Raw genomic sequence first — 26,117 nt, forward strand, 5'->3', positions numbered from 1 at the left:
GGAAGGTAAGTGTCTCATTGGATACAGACAGAATTTCAGGAAAACATATCATTAGATTTCCTTGTACAAAACCATTGTGCATTTTACATGGAAATGGTGTACAATATGCAAGCAATAGCTACGTGTACTCTTGTTTATTCAAGCCACAGATTCTCGCTTTCAGACTCCTCTCTCTGGTAGGAAAGAAGCAGGAGTCCAAGCTATGATACTTACTGCTCCAATAAGCTGAGTCCCTAACTCATGCAGTCCCTTCTGTTCCCTTCTAACCTAAACAAACAGGACAAAGCTACTTCAATCTCCCTGATCCCTCCCTGCCCTGCTCCTCCAGTAGGCAATGTTGGGTGGGTTTGGTCTCATCTGCAGTTATTTAACCAAGCACAGAAGAACCTCGGTCAGGCAGTGGCAAGCCTGCCCAGCAGCATTAGGCCTCATGCAGCAATCGGAGAGCCTATAATACAGACCCTCTGGGTCTATGAGGCATTCTACGACAGCCTGCTTCACCCCTGAAAGTAGCATGAGGAATGCTTCCTGCAGAAAATGCAACTCTCATTTACAAAATGTCACAAACATATCCTCTTAAATCACAGCGCCAAGCTACATGTGCTAACATACAGTTGTACTCATCCTACAACCCTTTGTGACATACGGTCCCCTATGTACTGCCATTTCAGGCTCGGATTGGACTGAGATGCTGTAAACTGGTGTGCGGAGATCACCGGTCCTGGAAGGGGGCTCACTGCCAGAGATGCTGATGGGGGCAATCATTACTGTGATACCAAAGGTGGCGAAGGACTGCATGCAGTGTGCATTGTACCTGCCTATATGTCTTCTCAACACAATGGAAAAATCATCGCAAACATTTGTGGAACAGATTGGAGGGGATCCTTTCTTCTCTGACTCATGGGGACCAGGTGGGGTTTATTTGAGGCCGTCAAGGCTGAGATAATCTCTGGAAGACACTGGATCTGATACACGTGGCTCAACAAACAGAAAACCTGACCGTCTTGCTTTCTTTGGATTCAGTGAAAGCTTTTGACAGAGTAGAATGACAGTTTATGGGTGCCACGTTAGAAAACTATTGCTTTGGGTAGAATTGTAGGGGTTGGGTGGCCATCAATGTATAGGGGACCCACGGCCAGGATCACCAATTAATTGTACCTTATCTGATACTTTATGCTCTCTAGGGGCAAGAGACACAGCTGTCCATTGTCCCCTTTACGTTATGCTTTGGTAATAGAACGCCTTGCGATAGCCATCAGGTCAAACCCGAATATTGGGGAATAGTTTGTGGAGATGTGGAATATAAGCTTTCTTTATCTGCTGATGATGTATTGGTCTATCTAGACAACTCTATACGGACTCTTTTCGGGAGATAATGGGATCAATTGAGAGCTATGGAAAGCTGGCAGTTTTTAAGATTAATTTAGCAAAATCCCGTATAATGACTTTGAGCCCTGATGCAATGTATAGGTCAGAGAACGAGAAATAATGGGGATTTGCAGTGGAAAACTGTACTCTCCGCTATCTGGGGATTATTGTACCCAGAAATCTTGGGCAACTATATGAGCTAAATTATTCTCCACTGTTGCAAACTGTTAGGGCAGCTCTGCGGAGATGGTCTAAGCTGACTCCATCTTGGTTTGGACAGATGACGTCTGTCCAGATGAATATATTGCCTCGCTTTCTTTTTTTCTTTTCCATGGGTCCGACTTGAGAACTTTTTAAGGGACTTGAACTTTATGGTTTGTTTGGGAGGAGAAGCAGCCTCGAACCAGTAGGGCCACGGTGACGCTTCCTAAGGACCATAGTCATTTTGGATTTCCAGACTTTTATAGCTGCGATAGGGGGGCCCAGCTTAGCTTTCTGTTGAAGCATGGGAGCGATGATCTAGTTAACCTTTGGACTTTACTTGAGGATTGGATGGTTCACCCGAGAAAGGTGCAAGATTTTATTTGGTCACCTCGAAGATCCGTCCCAGGCATGGCACGATGCCACCTGGTGTTGGGGGTTTTGTGGTCATTGTGGAAGGAAGGAGCGAACAATAGGATGCTTTCTACATGGCCTCCCCCCTGAGTTCATTGTGGGGTCTGCCTCTGGATATTGGAAGATTGGGACTGCGCTTTACTCAAAACTGGTCCGATTTGGGATTGGAAAGAGCCCATCAATTATTTGTAGACGGCAGGTTTAAAGATTTCAATACTGTTAATGTTAATGTTATTTGCAGTCCATGTTGGGGGTTGAGTTCCCCTGGATTTCTGACTATTTAGGTTGAAAGGCCACCTTACAGATCCTAAATGGAAGGGGAATTGGGGAAGGGGCCTTGCTCCATTTGAACGGGTTTTGGACTGTAGTGTTTCGAGGAAGAGTATTGTTTCTAAGATTTATAGAGCCCTGGTCACTAGTGATATGTCAGGAAGACAACGTTTCAAGGGGTTCTTGGACCCAGCAGTGGGGGCGTTATTCCTGATCAATTGTGGGATCAAATATATATAGTAACTTTTCAGACTTTGTATGGGGAAATGAATGGGTTGTAAACATTTTGTTTCGCAATAGGTTGGACCAAGTAGAGCTTGCGAGAACTTCATAGGGTATCTTTTTTTAATACGGAATCCCGATGGAAATATCCCCCCTTACCTCGTCTTTCTGAACCGTTTATTTATTTACATTTTTTCCTTTTATGTGTGCTCTTCTGTCCTGTTTTTATTTAACCGGACAGAATAGGTGGTCTTGTAATTGCTATTAAGAGTGGACCATCTGAATTGTGACTACGTTTCTGTATTGTAGTTCAATTAATAACGCAATAAAAATAAAAGTTTCCAAAAAATGTACCAGCTGCCAAATAAGTCCCCAAAAAGTATGAACTGTAAATGAAACTGGACAGATAGATCTGATACCTTATGAAACTTGCGCACCCCATCACCTGAAAGAGGGACTGCATACATGACTAAGTCTTGGTGTCTCTCCTGTCTTCTCCCTTACTCTCACCACCATCTACAGGACCCCTCTTCCTTTTGCAGTGGTCCGACCTCACCTCTTTTCTCCTGACCTCTACTTCCAAGCTTCTCCTCAGTGACTTCAATATTCACCTTGACTCTCCTGATGTGGCCACTGTACTCTTCTGCAGTCTCTGTGACTCTCTTTCCTTCACCATTCTTCCCTCCGGTCCGACCCACTCAGCCAGACACGTCCTGGATGCGCTCATTTCAGCAGACATCCTCATCTCTAGCCCTCTCACTACACCTCTCTCCTGGTCTGACCACACGCTCTTTTCCTCTCATTTGGATTTCTTGGGTTCCCCGGCTAAGCTTCTGCCCACACTGCCAGTCTCCTTCTCCGTCATTCGACCGATGAAGCAAGTGTCAGTTGCTGCTTTTGCCACCACTTTCGTTCCCTCTCCCACTCCAGCCACTGACACTGACACTGACACTGATACAGCCATTGCTAACCTTCACCTCTCCATCTCCAACACCCTGGACATCCTTTCCCCTGTCATTAGGATCTGCATGAAGCCTGCCTCCCGGCACAAAACCTGGTTTGACTCTGACCTAGCCTCTCTGAAACGCAAGTGCGGAGTTGCTGAACAGAAGTGGCTAGCTTCAAGCACATCCTCTGACAGACTGGCCTGCCGCCTGCTCCAAAGGCAATACAGACTCTCTATCCACTTGAAGAGGAAGACCCATATCCAAACCCGCATCTCTGGGGCCACCAACAACATGGCTGCACTGTTCAAAATCTGCAAGGAACTCACCAATCCTTCTGTAGTCTCCACTTCTCCTCTTCCATCGCAGGCCCCCTGCACTGCACTTGCCTCATACTACGCAACCAAAACTCAAGGACATCCTGTCCTCACTTGCCTCTACTCTCCTGCCTCCTCCCTCACCCACTCTCAGGCCTCCCTTGGCACCCCTCTCCCTTTCGCTCCTACTCCTCCTCGCCCATAGCACCTGATGAGGTCTCTAAACAAGTCCCCTCTATGAAAGTCTCCTCCAAACAGGTGCTCCCCAGCTTCTCCAGAACTATCAATAACAACATTGCCTCCCTTCCTAGAGCCTTGGCCGATTTCTATGATCACTCCTTTGCCACAGGCTCCTTCCCACTACCCCTTAAGCACTCCCTTGTGCATCCTCTCCTTAAAAAACCTTCTGCCGACCCTTCCTGCCCGGCTAAATACCACCCTATATACATTACACCCTTCCTGGCAACACTCTTGGAGAAGTTGGTCATCTCCCAACTGATCCACCACACTGAATCTGTTGGCTGTCTCCATGACCACCAGTCGGCTTCAGAGCAGCCAGAGGCACGGAAACTGCTCTACTGAACACCAGTGAAAACTTGCTCTCAAATCCCGACTCCAACTCTCCTCCCATTCTCATCCTTCTCGATCGTTCATCTGCCTTTGATATGGTCAATCATGCCAATCTTATAAATCTGCTCTGCGATACCCTTGTCATCATGGACCTGTCACTGGACAGGTTGACCTCCTTCCTTTCCGACTGACCTTTCCAGGTTCAACTAGACTCTTTCCTCTCATCCACCACACTCTCCACCTGCAGCGTCCCTCAGGGCTCTATACTCTTGCCGTGGCTCTTCAACATCTACCCTGCCTCTCTGGCTCACTTGAACTCCACATTCTCTCCTCACCTCCAGTTTTATGCGGACGACACAAAGCTCTCCTTCAAGCTTCTCTCCACTGCCTCCTCTTCTTCCTCTCTCATTCCTGACTGTCTGACCGCTAATCAGGCATGGAGCACTGCTAACGATCTCTGCCTTAATGCTAGTAAGACTGAGATCCTTCTCATTGGGACCCCTGCTCCCTCTTTCCCTCCTACTCTCTGGCAACCCTCCATGGGCCCTACCCCTTACCCTCTTGTGAGGCTAAAAACCTTGGCGTCATCTTCAACTCCTCTCTCTCCTTCTCTCCTCACATTGCGGCTTGCCAAGAAGGCCCACTTTCAGCTGCACATCCTCAGAGGCATTATCCCTTTCCTCACCTTCCCCCAGAAACTCAATGTCTTCAGAGGTCTGGTCCTCTCGAGGCTGGACTACTGCAATGGCCTCTTCCTCAATCTGCCTGTATCCTCCCTTTGCCCCCTTCAACTAATCGAAATAGGACTGCAAGACTTATCTTTGGCCTCAAGCCCAGGGACCGCATCTCTTCAGCCCTTAATTCTCTCCACTGGCTCCCGGTGGCTGTGAAGATCAAGTTCAAAACCCTCTGCATCATCCACAAGGCTTTCTGGGGCCTTGGACCCCACTAAATACTATTCTCTCTCCTTAAATACCTCCCTGCTAGAGCGATTCACTCTTCTAGCTCCAACTCTTTGCAAATCAGTAGAGAGTGGGGGTAGATCTCCCTCTTCGGCAGGAGCCTCCCTCTGGAATGGCCTCCCTGCCACTCTCAGGCTTGAGACAGATCTCCTTAAGTTCAGGAAGCTTCTCAAGATGCTCCTTTTCTCTTCTTCCTTCCCTTCCCCCTCCCCTGCTAATGCCCCCTCTGCTGCTTTGACTGGCTGCCTAGTCCCTTCTGAATCCTACAAGGCACCTGGCCCTCCTCTCCCACCTCTCCCCCAACCTGCACTTGCACTTCATGGCCCCCTACCCGACTAGCCTGGTGGGGTGTGCATCCCTACCGAGCCTAGTCTTCCCCGTCCTTGCACTTAGCATGTGTTCCTCACTCTCTGCACTCTATGCATCCCCTGGCAATTGCCCGCCTGGCCTCCCCTTAGATCTTGCCTAGCCCCAGGGGCCCTCTTCTTCCCCTCCCTCTGCACTTGTATTCCTCCATTCTGCCCCACTCCCCCCTCCCCCAGCATTATCCCTTCCTCTCTGACCTGCACTCCCCTGCCTGCACCTCTGCCCCCCCACTCCCCTTTGTCTTGTGGTGCCTTGAAACACCATTTGCTGTAGAGCTGTAGAGGTGCTTTATAAATAACCAATAAATAATTAAATAAAACTATCATGTCTCAAACACCTGTAGACGGCACCCAAAACATATTGGTCACCAGCCAGCCAAACTGTAAACATTTTGGTGGTAGTTCTCTTCACTTTCAAGTCTCGCTTAGTTAGCACTATTTCCCACCCTCCTCAGACATGAAGCAGAATGGATGAATTGCTGTGCATTACTGAAAATTCACCTATTCTATCTAATCCATCTATGGAAATACAGCCACTGCTGCCACCAATATCTGAAGGACTGATAAACACGACATACACCACTGTGTTTCTCACCACTCAAAAGTTTTTCGCAACCACCACCACCTACTACTTTCCACCCTTTCCAAACTCTATTGCTCAAAACCGTCTACTCCTTCCCCTGCATCATGGTTTTAGGGATCAAGATCTAGGGATCAAGATTGCTTGCAAAAGAGTGAGTTTGCAGAGGGCCACCTGCAGTATGCGGTCCCCTACAAGTCCGCTCTCTGCGTCTCCCCTTCCTTCTCACTGCTTACCCCCTCGCAACACTTTCCTTCCCCTGCCAGCCTTGGCGCAGTGTGTCTCCATATTCTGCTAGGTGGAAGCGCACCAGACTATTGTGCATCAGTCTTTTCCCAGCTCTCTTGTATGTGTTGCGCTTGCCCCCAGACGAGCAGCCTTTAGATACCAAAATGTGTTCCTCATTAAGTGGTGTGGTAGACCGATCAATGTTGCACCAGACAAGCAGATAGAACTTTACTCCTGCTTAATTAACAGGTTTCAGTTAGGGGTTGGTTTAACTCCAAAGGCTCTCATAGTAGAGCGCCAGCTAAAAAGACATATGTAAAGAAACAGTGAATGAGTGGGCCCAACACAAAGTCAGGCTCCTGATGGTATCAGGAATCTCCAGCCTTTCCTCCTTTAGAGAACTTAAACAAAACATCCTAATCTTATGAGTTTCTGCCTCTCCCCGAAGGCATCATATACTACAACACAAAGTCTTTCCAATAGAATGGCCAACTTTAAGTTCAAAACTACTCTGGAGCAGTCCTTAGCTGCCTGGCTTCAATACGCTATATAATATAAGGTTCCAATGGAGGGACCAACACAAATGTGCAAAACCTATGCTTCAGAAGTCCAGCTCTAGTCTACAGCACAAAATAAAATATTCTTCAGTTTTATAGTTTGGTTGTTCCCTTTGTGCCTCTCAGCATTCCCCATCGTGTGCAAGACCTCAGCCTTTGTTCTGAACTGCTGCTCCTTGTGCCTTCAGATGCCTCCTAGTTTTGGCAAGCCTCTCAGCTAACTGTTGTGGATTCCTTCTGGTTTTTGTTTTTCCACCATTGATCTCTCTTTGTTGTCTGGCAATCAACGATAAGAATAATCTTCTGATCCGATCTTTCATTAACCTTGTTTGCTCCCCAGGTCTCTTGCGTTTATTCTTTGGTTTCTCTGGTGCCCCATGGTCCATAGATACAGTTCTGGGTTTCACAAGTGAATCCATTTGAGATCTTGGGTTCACCTCTTATCCCTTATCTCATCATCCGTGGACCAGGGGTTCAGATTTCGGTTTCTTGCATGGTCCTTCCTGGACCTCATGTTTAACTGTGGTCTCATGACTGGTCTCTAATGTACCTTGTGTTCAGCACACTTGGATGGGTATTTATCTCCCCTCATCACCTTGTTTCTTGTCAGGTAGTCAGTAATCTTGGCAAACCCACCTGATAGGGGTGCTGGCCCCACGTTCCCTTTTGGCTTGCTGGTGAAAGGCCTTTTACTACCCTTGAGCATGAGAGCACAATTCCACATATTTGGGACAACCTCTCTTTCAAGGAGGAAGTGGTTGGGACTCTTATCAGGCTTTGGTCTAGTCAGTCTCTCCCAAGCTGTCACAGTCTTTCTCCAGACCATCTTCCTTCTGACATTTTCTTCCTCAAGTTCTCCCCTTGGAACAAGGGAGCATGAGCAGGCATGTCTGCTTTCTCCAGAACATCTGCCTGTATTGTGGCCACATTTCTCTCCTTCAGTGATAAGGGGGCAAGAGCACACTTGTCCATCTCCTATGGGTTTTCTACACCTGCAGAGGTTGCTTGCCTTTCTTTATTGTCCCGCAGGAGGAATCTGGCCTCTTCCAGCCATTCCCATTGGGTATTCCTCCTTTTAGTTTGAACTCTCTCAGTGGATTGATTAATCCCTAACATTTTCTAATTTATCTAATTAGGGAGATATGTTTCTCTTCATGTGATTGGTTATTGCTCTGATGTGTTTGGTTTTTGCCCTGTGGAGCAGAGGAGGCGTTAAAGGCCAGAGTGGCTTTCAGCACCATCTTGAAATTGCACTCTGCACATTTTGCAAGGCCATTTGTCACAGGCTCTGCCTGCCACCACCTGCCTGCTCCACGCCGGGCATTTCAAAGAGCAGCACACCGCAGGTGTACCCTGGCTGCTTTCTCTTAGGTAACTGGACTATGGTGTTTCCTTGTACTTCATTGTCACTACAGTTTTGCTTACCAGGGAATTTGTCAACTTCTCACCCGGATTACTTGCCTCACAGGTGCTTGCTGAACTATCTCAAACCTGCTGGGGCTCTGAAAGCTCTCCTTCTTCCAAAGCCACTGAAATGAGGGACTACTGCATCTTACTGGTGGTAGCAGGACAACGGGAACCCGCCTCATGCACCCTCGGGGAGGCATATTGAGTAGCGACTAGGCCAACCCCATCCATAGTGGCCAGCTACCGCCACATACCAGTATGATATGGTCAGGGAACTCACCACAGTGGCCCTCCAGATATTATGGACTACAACTCCCACAGCCCTCCAAAACATCTAGATGGCCACATAATTAGTAATCATTCCTGTACTTTGAAGAGTGGTATGAGCAGGTCCCAAAAACGGATAACATAAATACATACATTAAATGTAAGGGCAATTCAGTTCTGTAAAGGTCAAAGAGTGGTAATAATCACTTACAGGCCTTTTGTCAGATAAGCAAAATTGAAAAGCTCTTCCTAAGGCTTAATCACCTGCAGCTTAATGTCAAAAGCCCAGGAGGTCAAATGTGGAAAAATGCAAAGAGGATTGCCAGAGCAATACTAGGTCCAAGTTTTGAATATTGGAATGGCCTTCCTAGCGGTGGGTGGAAGAAACTAGGGGATCCACATCGGGAAATCCAGAGCCACAAAGCAAGGATCCTGATGCAAGAATAGTGTTTGAAGGGGTGGGGGGGGGGTCGCTGGAATGGAACACACCTCACCTAATGTGGGAAGTGTGCATTGGCTTACGATATCGGCCACAAACAAATTCAAAGTTGCCGTCATGATGTCCAAAATGCTCCACAAAGTAGCACCCTCGCATGAGAAAGCTCACTTAGACCAACCCTCACATCAGCACCTCAAACCAAAATCAGTTCCCTCACCTTGATGAAAAGCACCTTAGGGACAAGCCATCTGAGGTAGCGGGTGCAAATACATGAACTGCACTACCAGAATTATCAGGGAGACTGCAAGTCTATTCATTTTCATGAAAATCCCATTAGTGTGACCCTCATAAACTTTGCAATGGATAAGCTTCTCGACTATCACTCTGGTGGTTTCGACCTCTAGCCCCTAGAATCCCAATTGGTTTAGGCACTATCCAAACACTGGGCCTCATTCTGAGTCGGCGGTCTGGTAAAAAAGTGCCTGTATCCGAGGATACCGACATTTAACCGGACCGCCCGACTACGGCAGTGCCGGTGGGGCATCTGGGTTACCTCCACCTAAATGGAGGTCAGACAGAGGCCCTACCGGACAAAAAAGCACTCGTTACGGCAAATCCTCTCATGGAGTCCTATGGGACTCCATGAATGGGGATTAACACTGCTCCGCCGGCACCCGTAATCCGGCCGCAATGCCGCCAGACCGGGTGCCGGTAATGAGCCCCACTACCTTTTTGACAGGCAAAATTACCTCTGCTCGTTTAAAATAAAATCTGATACTACTTTTTGAACAAACAGAATGCATGGTTAATTGCTGTGTTATGGTACACAACTCTCCTGGACATACACGGTGAGACCTACCACACATTGTGGCACACACCGAACCGTTCCCATCAGCCTTGCGTCTCTGTTGGAAGGGGTTTGCAAGCATTGAGGAATCCATCGTGTGATGGGGAGTATGGGCAAGTATGGGGGAGCCACAGGAGTGGAAAGCACTGATGTAAAGTGAAGTGGGAGACGGCCCTGCAAAGTATGGTGAGGGGCCATTTGATTCCCATCACAGAGACACATGTTGGGCTGAGCTGGAGTTCCCAGCAAAATAGGGGTGGTCCCCCTGGAAAGCAGGCACTGTTAGGGTGCATGCTGAGGACACAGTGATGGATACAGTGGTGGTGATGGGCATTCGTTTGGTTATGGTTGGCTGAGGGAGGACTGGAAAAGTTAGGACTGCATGAGCAATGTGGCTGAGTGATGGTGAATGTCACTGAGCGATGGTGAATGTGACTGAGCGATGGTGAATGTGACTGAGCGATGGTGAATGTGACTGAGCGATGGTGAATGTGGCTGAGCGATGGTGAATGTGGCTGAGCGATGGTGTGAAAGACTTTGTAGAGATCAAATGGCTTAGGTATAGGTGATGGAGTTGAATGATGGCAGAGGATGTGTGGAAGGGAAACAATGCATTTACTATATCTATTTAAAAAAGACGTTTAGGGTCAGTGGTTTTCTAAAATAAAAAGATTAATGCACTTGCCCTCTTCAAAGAGTACTCCAAGTAGCCAGAAACCCCAACCCGGGGCAAACCTATGTGTAGGGAAAGCCTGTGCTCATATGTTGGGCCAGCACGTGCTGTTTGTGTTTGTATGATGTGTGATGTGTGATTCCCCCCAAATCAATATATGCGTACGAAGACAGGTGCCTACAGCTTGTTACAAAGATGGGAGAAGAAAGGGAAGTGAGAGTCATGCACGTCCATGCAATCCAGCCCATCAGTCCCATTTACGCACTGGAAGCTGCTCACTAGCCAAACCCTGCTTCCAAACAACAGAAGTCATCAGAGCCATAAGGCATCATACCCCCTGAGCTCAATTAAAGCCAGTATTGAAGCCAATTAAATACAAAAGCAATCATCAGACCTACATGGCATCGGCCACCAGGCAGAGTTGACCTAACACCGTGTGCAACCCACGGGGCGGTTCAGCCAGTCGTGCAAACCTTGTTCTCTGGCACATTCCTGGTCTGTTCGCCTACAGCCAGGTCAGGTTTCCGGGATCCTCCTCTGGGGGCCTGGCTGGCTGCTTTGGGCCTCCCTCGGCATGCTGCAAGCAGCAGTGCTTTGATGGGAGAGAGGGGAGTTCTGTTAATTAGCAAGGTGTTTGCTTTTGTTTTGGTCATTTCCATCATCGGATTAAGAGCAGGGCTCTTGGGGAACCAAGAGACGCGCTCGGGGCAAAAGAGCAGGAGATGTTATTTTCAGATTTGGTGTGAAGCCCAAAGGAATGCTCCAGCAGCGCAGAGGTAAACAGTGAGCTACTGTGGAGGGAGGGCGAAACCCCGCTGCCAGTAGGAAGCTGGTAAAGGCGGCAAGTGGAGGGTAGCGAGAAGTGGAGAAGACGACCATGGAGACTACGAGGAAGCAGCCTAACACGAGGAGAGTGAACACGGAGACAGGGGAGAGGAGCTAGGAGCAGCAAAGAAGGGCGAGCATGAGGAGTGGAGCGACCCACAGGGAGGGCATGTGAATGGGTGGCGTTCATGCAATTCTTTCAGAAGGAGGATGACCCCCACACCCCCTGCTCTTTGAGGTCAGGAGGAGTCAAACATAGCCTGCTCCCTTTAACTGAATTAATAAGTCAGTGTGACAAAATGACTACTACTGTGCAGAAGCGCAGGGATGAGCAAACAATACAAATCCTACTCAGCCCCACGCTACCACCAAACCAGCAGTGATCCCAATCATAAAGGTGAAACAAGCACATCCCACCAGGTATATCTCCATCGCCTTTGCAAGTTAGCATGGGCCGAGAGCAGGCTATGGACTCTTCAGAAGGGATGTGAGATAGCACAGAAGCAGTCCACACAACAATACTGCTGAGGTACCAAAATAAAAGCGTGTCCAGCCAAGGTTTTATACAAATAGTATATTTTGATCAAACTAAAAATACAAACACATTAAGCAAAAACAGTACAACCAACCCCTCTAAGAGAAGACACAAACTATCAGACTTTTAAATGAAAGGGGGCAGTCAGAGTCTGAAGACAGCGGTGCCAAGGAAAAGATTTCAGGGAAAAAGTCAAGTTCACTGACTGCCTTTTAAAAAAATGTATAGTGGATTCTTACTTGTTGCTAGGCCTTTTAAGGAAGCCAGGGGACAGAACCACTCCAAATACATATAATGCTTTTTCTTGGGGCTCAACAGCATCAAGCCAGGATTCTGAGTGCTTTTGCGCAGTTGAGCCAGCGTCAGTAGGGTTCGAGTTGATCGCTTACAGCAGGTCGAGTCGGCATAGAGGCAATACTTCCAGAAGATTGATTAGGCATTGAGACTGGCAAGCCGTTTGCTTCAGCTGGGGCAAGTCAGTGTTGAGACGGGTGGAGACGATTTGTTCCAAAGGGTTGAGTCATGTAGAGACAGGCGAGTCGAAGGATTCCGGTGGTTTGAGTTGGCGTGAGGACGGATTGAAGGCTCATCGAATGTAATGAATATTAAAGACAGCGCTGGGTGCTTGCAACGGCTCAAAAAGCAACTAGCAGAGGTTTAGCTGACTTGGCAAACTGTGGCCAGAGTTGGATCTTGATTTCTGGTAGCTAGCAGACCCCATCCAGCATATCCAGGGGAAAGGTGAATCATTTGTTGTTAACTTCCCAGCCAGGAAGGTTTCTAGAGTTCTCTGGTAGGGTTTGGTCGACTTCAATGAGCATATTCCCAGGTGATTCAGAGGTCTCATCTTGCAGTAGGTCTCATACAGTCAGTAAGTCCCCCCAAATATTCCTCTGGGATGGTTGAGGGAAAAGGCGTGCCCTTTTGTTGGAAATCTTTCTCTTCACCTCTATGGCAGAAGACTTTGAAGTAGACTGTATCCCCAACAAAGTTCCAGTTATAATTCTTCTTCAGTAGTCCAAAAATGATTCAACAGGGTGAGAGTACGGGTCTACCACCCGTGAATGGGAAATCTGCTACAGTGGATTGGTTCCCCTCTAGTCTTCTAACTACTGTAAAGGGTCCAATACTGGCTGGCATGTTCAAAATCCTCTATCTAGTAAGGTCAGTGCCGGAGTGCTTCGTCTGCAGGAAGTGAGGTATGGGAAAAGGAATTTTGGGAGCCCTACGGAATCCAAAGATGGCAGAACCCATTTCTTGCTGGAAAGTCCTCTCTGGACTACTCTACTGTGCCCTCTTCCCCGGTCTGTCTACATCAAAGAGTCTCTGTTAATTACCCCCCTGTTGTGAGCACTCCATTGTCCTGACAGGGCTTGCCTTTGAATCAGTGGTTGCCTTTGAAGCAGTGGTTCCCAACTAGCCCCGTGGGGAGATTTCCTATCCCCTGAAGTAGATGACAAACCACCTCACAGGGAGTTCAAAACGGAGTTCCTGGACTGGCCCCCCAAATGGTTGTTTTGGTTGAAACCCAATTCCCAATCACTGATACATATAAGGCCATGCTAGTGAATCACCAGTAAACAAGCTGACAATAATATGATGCAAGTAGGTTTTGGCCAGTATGATCGTGGATTCTCGGAGACAAAATCCGACATGGCTAATATTTAGACTGTCATCTGCCACCAGGACTTGGGGGAACAATATTATATAATTGAATTTAGGATGAGGACTGTCCAAGATTAATGACAGACCTTGATGCTGGACCTTTGGCTCCATCATCTGTTGGGAGGAGAGGACATGCCGCTTTATAACTGCCAAACTACACAGCACCCGCTTGGATGTATCAGTAAACAGACACAGCAGATTTACATTTTTGCACTATATAGTATGGGGCATTACAGAAGTGGGATCTGATTATCAGATTATCAGATCTCACTTTCAGAGACCAATTTATCCACATCATTTTATTGTAAAAATCATAGAAAGCTCTGGCTACTCTGCCCTCAGAGATGGCATTCTTTCACAGACAGTCATTAGGTGTTCGGGCTGCTGCCAGCTTTGAGCATGACTGGGATTTGAACTTAGGTCTCCAGGTTCCCGGGCATGAAACCCACCTACTGGGACACATCAGAATGTGGCAAAGACAAATGAACCTACCGCCCCCGTTTTTCAGGATTTGTGCTCTTAGGTAAATGATGACAATGGAAACGGGAGAAAGATATAAGGGAGTGCTCAGAAAGGAGGGTGATGGAAGGGGAAAGAAGGGAGAGAACATGGCTAAAACAGGGGCCAGGGGCAGGAATCATGGGATCAGGACAGAGTGCACAGGGACAAGAAGTGCATGGCAGTAAGAAATAAGGGAATATGGGACAGAATAAATGCTATGGGCAGAGTAGGGAGTATGGGGAAAGAGGCCAAAAGTGTGAAAAGGGAGAGGGAACAACTGTGAAGGAGAGAGTGGCGTACAAGAACAGGAAAAAAGGGGACAATGGAAAAAGTACAGAGGGCAAGAGAGAATTTTAGCAAAGAAGAAAATGACTGAGGGACAGGAGAGATAGAGAAGAGTGAGAGAGCGTGGAGATGGGAGAAAAAGAAAAAAGTGCACAGAAGACAGAATATGGGCTAGGAACAGGTTTGGCGAGAAGGGACAAAGAAACAGTGAAACAGAGCAATAGGGGAGAGAAAAGGGAACAGGTGGACATGAAAGACGGGGCAAAGTCAAGAAAACTACAGGCAAAGTGTGCAAGAGTGAGTGAGGTGGCAGAAGAGAGGGAGGGGCAGGACAGAGTGAACATGGGACGGGGACAAAGAAAATAAGTGAGGGCAAACACGGAGAGCACAAGAGAGATAGCGATTAAGGAAAGTGACAGGTGTAGAAAGAAGGTAGGAGAGCGCGAGAGAGAGAAAGGAAGCAAAAGGTCGGGAAAGAAGGATTAAGGAGGCAGAAGTGAAGAGGTGAAAAGGGAGAGGGAAGAGAAAGCAGGGGTCGGGGGAAAAATAGTTAACAGCCACCCAGGCTTGCTTTCCCCAGTGGTCTGAAACTCTCTGTGCCACAGTTGGGTTCAAAGTCATAAAAGTCCACATCTTATCTGGGGAGGGCGCTCTGCTGAAAATGTGTCAAGAAATCAATATAGTGCAGAGTGTTCTCTGCCGCAGTGGATATCATTTCTGCACTGAATGTAGTCCCTTTATTAAGGTAGACTGAGAAGGACCCTAGTTAGGGGCCATTCTACACGCAGGGAATGTAAGCAGAAAAAATACTCTTGCTAAAGACTATTCTCATGAGAAACTATCAATGAGTGATGGAAGAGGTGGGGGAAAGGAAAAGGCACAAGTGAGTGAACGGATAAAGGCTGAACATGTTTTAGGGGATCCTCTAGCCCTATTTGGTGGTTAACAGACCAAGCAAGCCATGTAGTCCCTTTGAAGTACAATTTGACTTTCCATATGGAAACTCCTGCTATGTTCAAAAGCTTAACTCTGAGAGAGGTTTGGTAATTAAGGAACACAGTTGCTATACAGGGAAACAATTGAAAAACTCAAGACCTAAGAAGAAGTATGTATAGAAAAATTATAATAATCAGCAAAACTAGTCTTTGTGCTTCTTTCATGGTTAGACAACACTACCACGTGAGAGTGGGAGTTTATGTAGTGGCAATCCCATCCAAAAGGTGATTGGAGTGGGGAACATCAGGTCCAGTTGGAATCAAACATGTCACCCTGCAATGCAGAATGGGCTAGGGCCATGCAGCAACTACAGGTGGCTTAGATTGGAAGGGGCCACACACCTCACTTATAGTCCCCAGCTGGTCCCTCTTCTATTTTCAGTATTGCCAGGACAATTGGTATGTCTCACCCAGAAGTGGATAAAAAAGGATACATGCTGTTGAAAAACTGCCCATACCATCAGTTACCCACCCTCATTCTTTGAGCAGTAGGGTGATAACAGGGTTAGACTATATCAAAGACATTGGGCATGGAGCATGTGGGGACCTCACAGGCAGCGGTGCCCAACTCCAAGGAAAGGCAGGGTCACAGGAGGACATCAAGAGAGTAGCGCCTGGACACCTTCAAAAATATTAAGTTGCCAAAGGTCAAGGAGGGGTTGTACTGTTTTTGACACAACGGTGCTCCAACCAGTAATAAAACTATTATAAGCCAATGATCAACTACGGAGATTGTCTGGTACAAGAGCAAGATTGGTAATGGGGCCTGGAAGACCCCAGAAGAAGCCCAATGGAAGTGACTTATGTACAGGAAGTGAATAACAAAATAAAGCCGGATGTGCACCTTTTTGCATGGAACCAATCAATTTCATTGGTATAATCATCTTCACTTAAAGATTTCTGTGCTGCTCATTAAAGATCACTGATGAGCTAACTGACTACATTCTCCTGCGTCCTACTTGCTTACACCATTTTTAGAATACAAATACACTTGAAATTAACTATGGCTAATAATGAAAAATCAAGCAATAGGCAAGATGTAATGTGTACAGGGAAAGTCTACAAGAGTAGGAGTGGTGCTCTTGACTAAGTCTGGGGCAGGATGAGGTAGATTGCAGTCCTCTAGCAGGACCTATGGCAGTGCATATTGCCAGAACAACAGGCCTCTGATGAAGAGAGCAGCCTGCCACAGGCACTGAAGCAGGATATCTGGCTGTTTGTTGTAAGGAAGGCATGGCATCAACAGTAAGACAGACACAAGTGAACACAGTTCAAGGGTGTTTATTGAACTTCAACAAGGGGATGATGGACACCTATCTAATCCTAAATCTACAGATGGGAGCAAGCTACGACCATCAAATAATAATAATGCAGTTCTAGTGGAGTCTAATCAAAATAAAAGGGCCTATACTAAAAAAAAAACGATTGCCAATCCTTACTTCTAAATACAAATAGAGTGGGGTAATGTTTATGAAAAAGAAAGAAGTGTTCACAAAAATGATATGTCAGGATGTTCAGGCCGTTGGCCTCCGCCCCCATGTTTTCAGCACGGGACAAGGCGGTTCACTCAAGCATAGCACATCTTGCGCTTCTTCGGCACGAGGATACAGTTAAATTACCAGCATCAGGGCCTTCTGTGCCCATGTCTCTTTACTTATCAAAGTCTCTTGATTCAGAGGGCCTAATGTACCAAAACAAGCTCAGATGTATTTTCCTCTTGCAAGTACTCAATTCAGGTGAGTCACTCTTCACCCTGGATCCGCCTCAGCCGGGCTCAGATCCCTTTTTTACAATGATCGTTCCTTTGGATCCCCTCTTCTGGGCTCAGATCCCCTTCTCCAATGTTCAGACAATAGTCTTTCTCAGGTGACTCACGGTTCACCCGGATCCCCCTCAGCTGGGCTCAGATCCTTCCTCTTACACAATTAGTCTCCCTCAGCCGGGCTCAGACCAATTTCAGTTTGCATTAACTACCAAAGACCTTCGAATGTGCACAGGGTTTACGCTTGACCCATTACAGGACCACTTTGATTTCACAATCCCTTTTTACTTTGCCACCTCTCAGTTGGATACCTAACAGAGACCTAGGAGGTTTTGAACACAGGACCGAGGAAGGCCTTTCTTTCTTGGCCAATGGCCGGGCAAGCCATGAAGAGGTGCTTGATTGATTCTGTAGTTTGAAGATCTTTAAAGAGTCTACAGAATTTTTCCTCAGACGGAGTGCGGATTGCTAAGACTTCCTGAGTCGGTAAGAGATTTAGACGGGCTTTCAATAGCGTTTTCATGAGGAGTTTGCTGGGGTATTTTATGCAGTATTCCATCGGTTGTTTCAGTTTATTCAAGACTGGCGGAAGGTGAACTAGTAGTTTGTTCGACACTGCTTTGTCGTTGGTTTTTATCCAGTCGAGCCATTCCATTTTTGTTTTTATTCTCAGAGGATTTTGGATTAGTTCTTCTTCTGAACAAGCTATCTCTTGCAATATATGCCTTTGTTTGTCGGCCCAGTCATTGAGGAATGTATTGCTCCCTTTAGATATTTCCACAACGATCATCCTGTATATTTCAAGGCTTTCTGGATTCTGGATTTTTCTGTAGAGCTGGATGGTGCTCTGAGCCACCACTGCCTCTAGGGAGAGCAGACCAAGTTTGTGTCTTATGGGTGCCACAGCCGGAGATTTCGGTAGGCCTAATACTGCTCTCCAGATGAAGCCTTCTAATTTAGTCCGTAACGTCGAAGGAATTGCAGGGCTAGCGTCCATGCCATATGTTAACAATGGGATTACTTTAGACTTATAGAATTGGATGGCCGACAGGAGACTGTATTTGCCGTATTTTCTATCGACTGCTTGAAGTTGGGTCATTAGATTTTTGGTCTTTGACCACAGGGTTTTCTGCATACTTAAGCCTCATTTCGAACTGTCGATGTCAACCCCAAGGTATTTGAATGTGGAGACGATTTCGATTTTTGACTGGTCAAGGAACCACTTCAAGGACTCTTTTTTTTTAAGCCTCTGCTTCTGAAGAATCAGTATTTTTGTTTTTGATTTATTAATCTCCAGATTGTTCTCCTCAGTGTAGTGGGCAAGGTTGTCGGGTTGGCGTTGAAGGCCCACCTGGGTATGATTCAAGATGATTAGATCGTCGGCATATAAAAGTCTGGTGACCATTGTGTTTTCCGATTTTTGGTGGAAAAGATCTAATCGAATCTTGTGAAAATTTGAAATCGCCAAGGAAAGAGATGAAAAGTGCTGGGGCCAGTGGGCATCCCTGTTTGACTCCACGATAAGATGGTATGGGGTTAGAGAGTAACCCTTGGTGATTCAATCTGACTGAGACGCTGGTGTTGGTATGAAGGGCAATAATCGGGTCAAGGATCTGATTAGGACAGTTCCAATTCTTCAGTTTGGCACACAGTTTCGATCTATCAACTCTATCGAAGGCCTGGGATAGATCCACGAAGGCGAGAAAGATTCTTGGGCACCTAGTAAAACTTTTTCTTTGAGGATGTTTAGGATCATTATGTTGGCACCGGTAGTAGCATTCTTTTGGAATCCAGTTTGGAGTGGATCCATAGCCGGAGAAGCTCGGGCCCAGTTCTGGAAATGGGTCAGGAGGCTTGTTGCAAAGACTTTGCCGATAACGTCCAGCAAAGCTATAGGACGATAGTTGGAGGGATCTTCTCTAATCCCTTTTTTGAAAATAGGAACGATGATTGCTTGCTTCCATGAGCTGGGGATTATCTTGCGTTCTTTACAGTCTTTAAATATCATGCTCAGAACAGCTGACCAGGCCTCCGGATGTTGCTTTAAGTCGGAATTTGCTAAACCGTCGGGACCAGGAGCACGCGACAGTTTCAATTTCGAGATGATTGTCCTTACATCTTCTGTGTCAGAGAGGTCAACCCAGTTAGCTTTAGTAGGAAATTGTGTCCTCTCGACGGAGGAGGCTGGGTGCTCAAACAGTTTTGAAAAATGGGTAATCCAGCTGTCTTCGGAGACCGCATTTATCATCTGAGAGTTAGGGTGGAGCTTGGTGTTATTTACTAGTTTCCAGAATTCTCGTTTTTTTTTGTTAGTTAGGACCTTGATCATATTTTCTGCATCTGATTGGTAAAGGGCTGCTCTGGTGTTTCTTAACGACTGTTTATAGAGTCTCAGCTCAGAAAGATAGGCTTCCCATAGCAAAGAGGAGCTCATAGTCGCAGCTTCTTTTTTTAATTTTCTTAGGTGGCGACGCCTGATCACTAGGTTCCGATTGTATGTGTGATTGTGAATTCCGGCCTGATTATCGAGCCCTTTTTGAGGTTTTTTGTAGGACAGTAGCAGTGGAATGTAGCTGGTCCTGAAAGTTGCGTTGTTTGCCTCGGTGTCAGAGGTTAAGATTTTATATTCGTTTGACAGAGTTTTGATATCGTTTACGGTCATGCGTAAATGAGTGAGCTGAGTGTTGGTCTCGATCGCAGCGTTGTAGAAATGGTGATCACGACGCCTGGTGACGCACGTGAGGTTTAGCAGATTGTGGTCACTGGCTTCCGTTCTGATTACTTCGAAAGAGGCTATACTCGGGTACATTTTTTCGGATACAAAGATGTAGTCAAGAGTTGCTGTGGATTGGTCACGCTCCCATGTGTGGATTGTATTTTGATTACTACTAGTTTTTGCAGCATTTCGAAGGTTTTTGGAGTTCATTAACGTTACCCACAATTTTCCTCTTTCTGCCGTTGGAGTGAGCTCTGATAAGTTCAAGCAACTTGCATTGAAGTCTCCACAGATAAGGATATTCAAGGTTTTGTGTTTGATCATTATTTCATCAATGATGTTAGCTGCTTCGTCACAGAATTTTTCGGAAGAAGTTTTTGAGGGTTTCAGTAGGCGTTGATAATGGCCCAAACTTCAGATGAAATTTCGTCGCTCATTGTTATGAGCACTGCCAGAAAAGCGTAGGTAGCTACTATTGTCTTGGTGGTAGTTATATTTGATCCCGTCCAAATAGCAGTCAATAGACCAGAAGATGGTCTGCCGAACTGACCTTTTAGGGCTGGCGAAATCTCTATGGCGTAGCCGTCTAGAGCGGGTTTATTCAACAGCCATGTTTCTTGAAGGCAAAGAATGTCGTGAACCCCCAAGTCGTAGCTACCAGTTTTGGTTAGGTGCATGTGGCCTCTGGTGTTCCATGATGCTATGGATAGGGTTGTGTTCTGAAGATCTTCGTAGTTCGCTTGGGGTAGCCGTGATAAAGAGCTGGCTCCCTGCGTTTGCTGCTATCTTTTGAGGCCTGGTGTAAAGGCATCTCGTAACCAAGACCATGTGCCCTTTGTTGTTCTGGACGGGGAGAGGACAGGTCTGTAGTTTGTTTTGACCTTACAGGATGGTCTGGTGATATGGATCTTCGTACATCTTTGTTGTAGCGCAATGTTGAGGTATGGGGGGTCCTAAGAGGTCTTCCATGCTCTTTATAGTTTCTTGAGTCTCTTTTTGTTTCAAATCTGTCCTTGAGATGTTGCTGGTGTTTCGAGTGTTCCGATCTAGTCGGATGTTTCCCAGATGTTCTGATGTCATTATGGTCAAGGTTTCCCCAGCGAGACGGTGTTCTTCTCCTTCTTCCCGATCTATACATGTCCTCTGTTTGCGATTTGTATCTGTAGTTTTTTATCAGGGGTTTCTTGTGGTTTTCCGCCTGGCTCTTGTTGCTGTTTGTTATCCGGATCTCCGTCAGGATGTAGCCCACGTGTGCCAATTTTGTATAGACGTCTTGGGGAATCCCCCGGAGCGCCAAGTTTTTAATGTGTAGGTAGGCCTTTGCTTGCTTGTTTCTATGGTAGGGCTTTATTAACGTGAAGTTATCGGACTTTAAAGTATTAAGTATGTCGACCTGTCTGAGAATCTTGAGGACCGTTCTATTCCAGATCATATAGTGATCATCAGACGGTTTTTGTTCGATTTTGAACAGACGCACTGTGTCTGTAAACTTGGTTTTTGCTCTTGAAGAAGCTTCATGTCGGTGTTCTGGTGAAGAATTTCGATCTTTAATAGGCGATTGTCTGATCGAAGAATTCGATTGAGTAGACTTTAGTTTTTGGTATAGTTGTTCAATACTCATGTCTTTCGTCTGGTTTGAATTAGATGACCCCGTACGTGGGTTAGAAAGTGGAGATTTGTTGGTTGTTTTTTTGGGGGTAATCGATTGGATTACAACTTGTGTTTCGGGACTATCTCTGGTTTCCGTGTCGAGTTCACAGATTTCTGTTGAGTCCTCGTGTTGTGTTAGCTCGATCAAGGAGCTTTGGCACATGAATTCATCAGTAAATCTTGGGGAAAGAGTAGGGTGAGTCTTAGTATTGGTATTGTTTTCAGATTCACTCGCATCGTCTGTGGTCTCTCCCCTAGTTTTTTTAGGATTCCCATTTGAGCTAGTTAGTGGATCTAGTGCAGACACTTTTCTCGATGTGCTTAAGTTTTGTTGAGGGCTTTTGGTCAGCTTCAATAGAGGTTGTTTTGTCGTCTGAACTGTTGGTTTTTTAGAGGTCACACTTAGAGGTGGTGGTTTCGGCATCTCCATTGGTTGGGAGGATTTTTGTCTTTTTGTCTAACAAAAAGAGGGGCCGTTTTCGTGGGTTGCGATTGAAATGTGGTCTGAGTTTCCTTGTCATCTGAACTGGTTTTTTTGTGGCTTATGGTTTGGAGGAGTCGTAGTTTCTCCTCCAATACTGACAGTTTCAGGTCCCAGGATTCTCTATGCTTCTTGTTGGTTTGGTCCAAGGCGGTGATAAATCCTTCCACAAAGATCAGCTTGGTGTGCATCATTGCTGTTACTGTGATGCTGTCTTTTAACGAATCGTTGATACTTTCGTAAAGTTTCCCAAATGGGGCTAGAGCTATTGTTATAGCCGACATGATGGTTGCCAAGTCGATTTTTTTTACGGTGATTCCTTGGGGTTTGAGGAAGCTATTTCGCTTAATCTCCCGTTTCTTGGGGGAGATCGCAGTCGTGGTGATAGTGGCAATGCTGGATCTGTTGAAAATAAGCTTTCCTCAGTCTGAGTAGGTTGGTCCAGATTTTTTGGATTCAGAGTTTGCTGCTCCTGAGCAGGTTGAGTCGTTGGCTGTGCCCCGAGTAAAAGTTGGTGGTTTGGGGCTGGAAGTTGCGGCAATTTAATTCCATCAGAAGGTTTTTCTTTTAGAATGCTTTCTGAGGATAATGGCAACAGTGTGTCGATTTGGTCTTCCTCTTGTGGAGGCGTAGAGGACTTGATGTTGTTTGCTGCTTCAGGTTTTCCCAAGCTATTTGAACTTGGTATGAATGGGCGAGCAGGCAGTGGAATGGATGCAGGGTTGTTTGGTGAGACTGTTTTTGGGATAGTTTCCATGATCTCGTTTTGTATCTCCATTGATTGCCTTCCTCTTTTCGACGCATTACTTGTTTCAAGATCAGGTTTCTCAACGCTCGAGGGGATTGTTGTTTTTTTTACATTCGGCGTTGTTTTTCTTGCTTTGGTGGCTGGTGGAAGATCTTGGATAGCCTCCAGAATTTCAGTGTCCGAAAGCTCATTTGCCTCGTCCAACTTTCTTTTACATTGTTTTTTAAAGAAGTCTTTTAGGGCTGAAGATAGCAACGGGCGAGGAAGGGTTTTCTTCCCTGTGTCTTTTTTCCTGTATTTTCTTTTTACGTTTTGTGTTTTTTTTGGGTTGAGTATCTTGTTTGTTATCCTTCGCCAGGGGTTGAGGATCAGAAGGTTCAGGGACGAGTACCTCAGAAACTAAGTCAGTGTCTTCTTGGGATGATTTAGTGGGACTGACTTTGCTTGTTTTTGAAGAGGAGGGGTCTTTGAAGATTGAGCGGCCTCCATTGCTTGGTTCCAGAATTTTTTGCCGGATCAGGTCACACGTTGAAAAATCCTCCTTGGTTGGGCTAATTACTGATTTTTTAATTGATTTTTCCTTTAGAGAGTCAAGCGTAGGGTCGGTATCGTTGTCCTCCCTTAACGGCCTTACTGGAGCAATTTTCTCCATTGCGGCATGGATTTGAGCCTGAATCAAAACTGTCGTCAGCGGCGGGTTCGCTGGCTGACAGGAGGTCCCCTGCGGGCTCGTCAGAGAGACGACTGTTTGGATTGCTGACGGCGGTTGATTTTCAGCCGGAGCTCGTGTGGCCGTATTGTGCAGAGAATGGCCACTGCCAGGTGGCAAAATCTGAGTCGGCAGCTCCGCCGTTGAGTCTTGTTCCTGTCTCTTGTTGCGCTGCCGTTCGTTTCCTTCGACGACCGGATGGTCTCGCACTGTCTCCACCTCGGCCCAAGCTGCATGCACAGGGGCAGATGCTGACCGTCCTCTGACAGTCAGGGCGTCCACACCTCTCGCCACTGCAAGGGCCTGGCGGGAAGGCTGAGCAGGCTGGCCGTTGGATGGAGAGGAGGAAAGAGAACCCAGTGCAGCGGCAGATTGCTGCGACAGAGAAACTGCAGCGTTCCGGAGGTCCCGTGAGTCATCTGCGTGCTTAGCCAGCTGAACAGGTGAGACAGGAAGCTCTGGGGGTGGAGTACGAATGTTAGTTGAAACGTTTGAAAGACTTGGTGGAGCTGCAGGGGTGGGGAATGTAAATTCACTAAAGCCATGTTGAGAGAGCTGAGTTGTGGTGTTTGTACCATTTGTAGCTTCGGGAGCTTCAGTAGCGTTGATTGTGGACCCCATGGGTGTTGAGCAAGAAACAGAGGGCGAACGCTGGGTTCCGTCAAAAGTATTTTCAAAGTCAAATCGGGTTATGGGAGTTTTGTCTGGAACAATGGATACCGAGGAGGTATTCGAGGAAGTATTCCTTTGCGCCTTCAGTTTTTTAATCAGAGGTTTCAGTGCAACGGGGTCGAAGGACTTGTAATTGCTCCTTAATAAGCGCCCCTCTGCTGTTCGCTCGCATTGGGGTTCCGGCGGACTGGGAACAGTAGTTTGATTTTCATGTATAAAAGTTTCACAAGGCTCCATTCGATGGGCCATAAGCCGCGGGAACCGCGGGACTGGCCGCGGACTGCCGGAGACTGTCACAACCTCGTCTCAAGCTCCGCTCACCGCTCCGCGGTGTACGCTGTGTTTTATGTGGGTCCTCCCACTATAGACAGGGTAGAGAGACTGCTGCTGCCAGAGACTGTCACAACCTCGTCTCAAGCTCCGCTCACCGCTCCGCGGTGTACGCTGTGTTTTATGTGGGTCCTCCCACTATAGACAGGGTAGAGAGACTGCTGCTGCCGGAGACTGTCACAACCTCGTCTCAAGCTCTGCTCACCGCTCCGCGGTGTACGCTGTGTTTTATGTGGGTCCTCCCACTATAGACAGGGTAGAGAGACTGCTGCTGCCGCCTTTTATCTGTATGGGCAAGTGTGATCGAAGTTGTGTGTGTGTGTGCCTGACCATTGTGTTGGGACATGTCAGGTAAATGGCTCGGGTGTTAGTTCATTTTCTCTCACATTGAGCTCTCGGTTATTAAGTGTGTCGGGAAGGAGGGGGAGTTGAGTTCCTAAGTATTCTACCTAGTAGGATGGGGGTGTTACAGCGAAGGCGATACCGAGCCTCACCATCCGGTCTCCCACTCCAGAAGACCCCTCATCCAGATGATCCTCCCACACTGGTCCACCCCCAGGAATTGGATCCAAAAGCGATGGCCATGTCCTGGCCATCTGGTTGACAGATCCCCGGTGACGAGCGGGTGCGACACCTTCAGGTTTCTCACATTGTTCTGTGCTAAAAGGGGCACTCTTGCACTGCAGAGACCTCTGCACTGGTGTTTCTCAGAGACCAGCTGTCACCATGGTTTCTGAAGTAGTGTTTAAAAATATAATTGTATCTCTTGTCTGTGGAAGAGTGCAGTCAAACTTTCAAGCAGCGTTCACAAAATCGGCTTCCTTTTCTTTCTGACCTCTCAAAGTGAGGACGTTTGAGAACCAGTGTGGATCTCCCAGAGCTTAGAGTCAGGCCCCTTCAGGGCTATAGGGTAGCTCCTTTGGGCAGATGATGTTGGCAGAGTTAAGGAGCTGGCACCTTATTCTCTGCGTCTCTCCCAAATTGGGGGTCAGGCATATAAGTTCCTCCTCAGAGCCAATCCCTAAATACCCAGTCCTCCAGCAAAACAGTGATGACTAGCACCAGCAACATTGATTTATTGCAGCTTCTTTTATGCCAATGAGCATCTGCACAGTTTCAGTGAGTCTGTCTCTCTGCAACCTTCGCGGGCACTTCACTCTGCCTGTCTTGCACAGTCATATGTCACAATATTTGGTAAGCAAGAATACATTCTTGCACTGTCAAGGAACCTTCTCCAAAAAGATTGTACTTCAAGAGGGTGGGACAGCTGATGTTTATTGACAATTTGGGCTATGGAATCGTTGTGCTTTCCTTACAGACATACCTATCCTGACTTTATTTTAGCCACAATGAACACACTCATTTCCAGCCAACTCTCAAAAGGTTTGGGTTGTGGCTAATGTCTCAGGGGTATCTTCCCCTCTAGTCAGAATCGCAGATGACATCTAATAAATAGCTCTTTTCAGCTGCCCATGTTTTACCAGTTTACATCCAAGGGGACTCATTCCTTATGGCTGAGGGCCACTGCCCAGGGATGTTGTCAGTCAGCCTTTAACCATTGCGTGCTTCAATGCAGGCATGTTCTCTTACCTGCATCACATCACAGGTTGGA

The 26,117-nt window shown here is 46.8% G+C and overlaps 1 protein-coding gene across 1 annotated transcript in view; it reads right to left on the reverse strand.

Annotated features, from left to right (window-relative positions):
• ZFHX3 (zinc finger homeobox 3) overlaps positions 1–26,117 on the reverse strand; it is a 465,985-nt gene that overhangs the window by 204,368 nt on the left and 235,500 nt on the right. The gene's annotated exons all lie outside the window — the stretch shown is intronic.

The sequence above is a fragment of the Ambystoma mexicanum genome, chromosome 1q, assembly GCF_040938575.1.
Source record: "Ambystoma mexicanum isolate Mex_15411 chromosome 1q, UKY_AmexF1_1, whole genome shotgun sequence".
In the NCBI taxonomy this organism is placed as follows: domain Eukaryota; kingdom Metazoa; phylum Chordata; class Amphibia; order Caudata; family Ambystomatidae; genus Ambystoma; species Ambystoma mexicanum.